Here is a 4645-nt window from a genome sequence, read left to right as displayed (position 1 = left end):
GTGTGCCTTTGGGGGGTGTGTGTGTGTAAGCTTAAGTGTGTAAGGCATGCGCTTGTGTGTGTGTGTGTGTAAGCTCAAGTGTGTGAGGCATGCACCTGGGCATTTACCTCACCATCCCCGAGCTCCTTCTTGGGGAAACCTTAGGATCATCGTTACCACGATAATTAATGCTTACTAAATGCATCGTTCAATGTGGTCTCCGTGCATTTAATCACAGACCCTATGATGTACAGCGTCAGATGCAAGAGGATTCTGTTTCTCACTCACGTGGTAGTCCGGGGTTGGCAAGTAATCTGCATAGGGTGATTTGGGGAGGCCCAGGCATCCTTTCATCATTCACATGGTCGTGGCTGGATGTCCCTGGCTGGGGCTCTGTGGGCGGAAGAGGAGAGGCACACGTGCTTGCGGAGAAGCCCCAGCCTCCCCAGCCTGGAAGGGGCATGTACTGCTGCCACTTATCGTTCTATGGCTGAGAGATGAGTCACATGACCGCAGCTTGCTGCAAGGGAGTATGGGAAAGGAGGTTTCGCCAAGTGCCCAGAAAGCAGAAAACGTTTGTGGAAGACAGCGAGCACGCTCTGCCACTTCATCCAAGAACCTTCACAAAGAGGACTTTAATTATAATCATAGCTCTGCTTCCTGAGCGCTTCCTGAGTGCCAAACGCCAGTGCAAGAGCTTTATGTGTTCAGTGTATTGACTCAGAAAAGTTGTGCATCTAGGAACACACAAAAATAGAACCTTAATTATAATTACAGCTGCCGTTTTCCCAACACTTAACAGAGTGCTGCATTTTATTTGCATGAGATCATCAGGCCCTTAGAATAATTCTGCAAGGTAGGGACTGTGAGCCATTAATTGATTTAACAAATACCTTTTCAGTCCTTGGCTGTGTGCTAAGCATTGAGAACACACCAGTGAGTAAGATACAATCCTTGTGTTCATGGAGCTTACCTGGAAGTGAGAAGGGGCCCCTGGTGGGGACAGATAGTAAACCAGAAATAGACGAGAAGGGCATGACATGCTTGATGGTGCTAAGCACTGTGGAGGAGACTAGAGCAGAGCAGAGAACAGTTCTGAAAGAGGGTGCAGTTGTAAATAGTGATGTCCCCTCCCTGAGGTGAAGAGAGACCAGAGAAGGGGGCGGGGGAGGGAGCCGTCTAGGTGAGGGCGTGGGGCATCAAGGAGGCCAGAGTGGCTGGAGGGATGAGGTCAGAGTTGGGAGTAGAGGGCCAGCTCGTGAGAGCCGTGTGGAAACACCAGCTCTCACTCTAAGACGGGAAATACTAATTCCCAGAAGCTTGGCATCAAAGCTTCTTTGAAAATAGAAGCTTAATTATACTAATAGCTACCATTTACTGTGTGCCAAGCTCTGTTCTAAGGCGCTTTACATGTGTTAACTCACAGAAGCTTGGCAACTAAGAACCCTCAAGAATAGAACCTGAATTACCATAATGGCTCACGGCTGACCAGACCCTGGGCTAAGCACTCTATAGGGATGGTCACATCGGATCCTTAATGAGGTAGGGACTGTTATTTATTCCCATTCATTCAACACTGATTTATTGAGCACGTAGGTGATACAGGTACTATTTGGGGAGCAGGGAACAGAGTGGTAAACACAATGGATAAAAGTTTCTGCCTTTGTGGTGGTTATAACAGTGGAAACAGATACTTGAATATTTAAGCAAAATGTATAGAATGGGCATTTCCCTGATGGTCCAGTGGCTAAGACTGCACTCCCAACGCAGGGGGCCCAGGCTGAATCCCTGGTCGGGGGACTAGATCCCGTATGCTGCAACTGAAAGAACCCGAAAGCCACAACTAAGACAGAGTATGGCCAAAACAAACACCGAAGAAAGGTATAGGACGTTAGCAGGTTGTAAGTGCTGTGGAGGAAAAGAGAAGGGGAATGGGAGGCTTTTGTGCGTGTGAAGCAGTTTCAAATGAGGTGGCCAGGGAAGGCTTCGCTGAGAAGGTGATGTCAGAGGAGACTAGAGGGGGAGGAGCGGGCTGTGTGGCTGTGGGGACAGCAGGCGCAAAGGCCCTGCTTGGGATGCTCACGGCAGCGCGCCTGGGGCAAGAGGCTGGTGCTGAGGAAGAGAGGGAGGAGCGGGGAGACGGGGGAGCGCAGGGGCGGAGGGCCACGTCATACAGGGCATAATACTGGCTTTGACTTTCTCTCCAAGTCTGTCTTCATAATCCTTAGAGCTACAGGGGCCGTGATCATGACATTTTGCAGCTGGGGCACAGAGAGGTTGAGTAATCTGCTAGAGGTCACACAGCTAGAAAGAAGCAGAAGCTAGGTTTGAATCCAGACAGCTGGGTGCAGGGCACACATTCTTAGCCACTAAGCCACACACCAGAAATGGCTGTCCACAGCCATCATCTGACTTGCAGGAGTGCATTTGGTCTCCAGAGTTATTGAAGTTTTTAAAATCATGTTGGTCAACAACATTGAAAAACTGGGCAGATCTGGAACAGAAATGGAAGTTTCCAGCATCCCTGTGAGATTGATGGCTGCACTCACAATCCCATGGGGTGACAGTTTGCTAGAGCTGAGTGGGGGTCACCTCCTATTAACGGGGCATTCCATCCTGCATGCCCAGACCCCACCACCTGGCGTCTGGACCCCTCATACCCTGCTTGTGTCACCAATCTGTGGTACCTGCTTGGCGCCAAAAGAGAACTGATGTCTGTTACAGGATTATGACCAAAGCATCTTTCAAAACCCCATACTGTTATCCTGGAAGCTCCGAATCTGACATTTATCTACTCTTTGAGACTTTCATAACCACTCTAGCTTAACATCAATGAGTCTCAGAATCATCAAAGCATTGGGTTGGCCAAAGAGTTCATTCAGGTTTTTCCATAACATGTTACGAGGGCTTCCCTGGTGGCTCAGTGATAAAGAATCTGCTTGCTGTGCAGGAGACGAGTTCGATCCCTGGGTCAGGAAGATCCTCTGGAGAAGGAAATGGCAACCCACTCCAGTATTCTTGCCTGGAGAATCTCACGGACAGAGGAGCCTGATGGGCTACTGTCTGTGGGGTCCGCAAAGAGTTGAACACAACTTGGCGACTATACCACCACCACAGAACCACCTCAGAATCTCAGTAGCTGAGCCAAGATGTTATGGGAAAATCCTAATGACCTTTTTGGCCAACTCAGTAGAAACTCGCAGCCCATTAAAACAACAGATGGATTTTATTTCCTGGGGCAGCTTGCCTAAGCCCTATTCTGCCTTAAGACGGGGCTTTCTAAACACAGAAGTAGAGAATTACCCCTTCATCAGCAAAAGTTCCTAAGGATCGTGAGAGACTGGGGATCAGGAGACCAGGTCTGCTGCCAGTGGAGTCCTTCAGTTCTTCAGAGCCTAGAGGAAATAGAGGCCAAGTGAGGGATTCCGGAGGATTCTGTACTGGGAGTTGGTCACACAGGTACTAGAGAGCTAAGAGCACAAACCTATGCTCAAAATGTGGTAACTGAGAAATTAGTGTCTGCAGGAAGCTCCCACCTCTAGGACTGTGATGCAGAAAGAGAAGTACAATGGCCAGAACCCAGTGGGAGCCACATGTGTGGCTGGTACAGGGATCAATGACCCCATAGCTCCTGCTTAAACCCTAAGTGGGGCACAATGCTCTTGCTGAGTGTGTGAGGAGATACTGGAGCTTGAACTGCTGCTGGAGGGGCTCCAGCAGGACCCCTGCTTCCCTCTTTGACCTTCTTTCTGCCCTTAGGTCTTATGGGATGAAGTGAAGGAAGCCAGCTCTCCAGGGAGTCTGGGAAGTACAGCTGCCAAAAGCCCAGGCTGACAGAACAGTGTGGAAGGGTGGGCTGAGGCTGACAGCGAAGTAAGCCAGTAGACAGTCAAGGAGTTCTTTTTCGAGCCGCCGCGGTAAGCGCTATCCTAGGTGCTGAGGATGAAGCCGTGAGGAAGACGCAACACTCACCCTCAGGAGCTCGGATTCCAGAGGAAGGACACAGGTGATGATATAAACACGGGGTGACAGTTCCAAGTGGTGAAGTGCGCTGGGAAGACACTGAACCAGGGTAAGGGTTGGAGGTGCTGTTGTAGCCAAGGAGGACCTCTCTGAGGTGGCAGGCATTGAGACCTGAGTAACAAGGAGGCAGCCTGGCAAAGTTCTGGGTAAGATGAACCAGAGAGTGCAGAGGCTCCAAGGCAGATGTCAGCCTGGCCAGTGTGGCTAGAGTGTGGGGAAGAAGACAGCTCCATCCCTGGAGCTGAGACTGCTTCGGGGGCTGGGGCCTTGGTGCTGTTGGGTTTTGTGGTCCTGGTAAAGGTCTTTCAGTGTTACTTACAGGATACCATTGGAGGGTGAGTCTTTGTGTTTTTTTTTTCCCTAAACTACTACTTTTAGACCTGAGCTTGCAGGCATTTTGCCCCAGGTCTGCATCTCAGAAAGTCGTTTTTCTTTAAATATTTATTTGGCTGTGCTTGGTCTTAGCTGCAGCATGTGGGATCTAGTTCCACAATCAGGGATCAAACCCAGGCTCCCTGCATTGGGAGCATAGTCTTAGCCACTGGACCACCAGGAAAGTCCCTCTTTGGAGGGTTTTGAATGAGTGATGTAAGCTGATTTCCATATACACAAGGGGTAGTTTGTAGTAAAGAGACTGGGAGGT

The 4645-nt window shown here is 49.8% G+C and overlaps 1 long non-coding RNA gene across 1 annotated transcript; it reads right to left on the bottom strand.

Annotated features, from left to right (window-relative positions):
- Positions 1–191: 191 nt before the first annotated feature.
- Positions 192–4519, bottom strand: LOC138418960 (uncharacterized). Its single transcript, XR_011248808.1, has 2 exons — positions 3283–4519; positions 192–372 (listed from the first exon to the last, which is right to left on the bottom strand). It is a non-coding gene; the product is annotated as an uncharacterized lncRNA (long non-coding RNA).
- Between the last annotated feature and the right edge of the window lie 126 nt (positions 4520–4645).

This window comes from Ovis canadensis, chromosome 14, assembly GCF_042477335.2.
Source record: "Ovis canadensis isolate MfBH-ARS-UI-01 breed Bighorn chromosome 14, ARS-UI_OviCan_v2, whole genome shotgun sequence".
Classification (NCBI taxonomy): Eukaryota; Metazoa; Chordata; class Mammalia; order Artiodactyla; family Bovidae; genus Ovis; species Ovis canadensis.
This window is presented reverse-complemented; position numbering and strand designations above follow the sequence as displayed.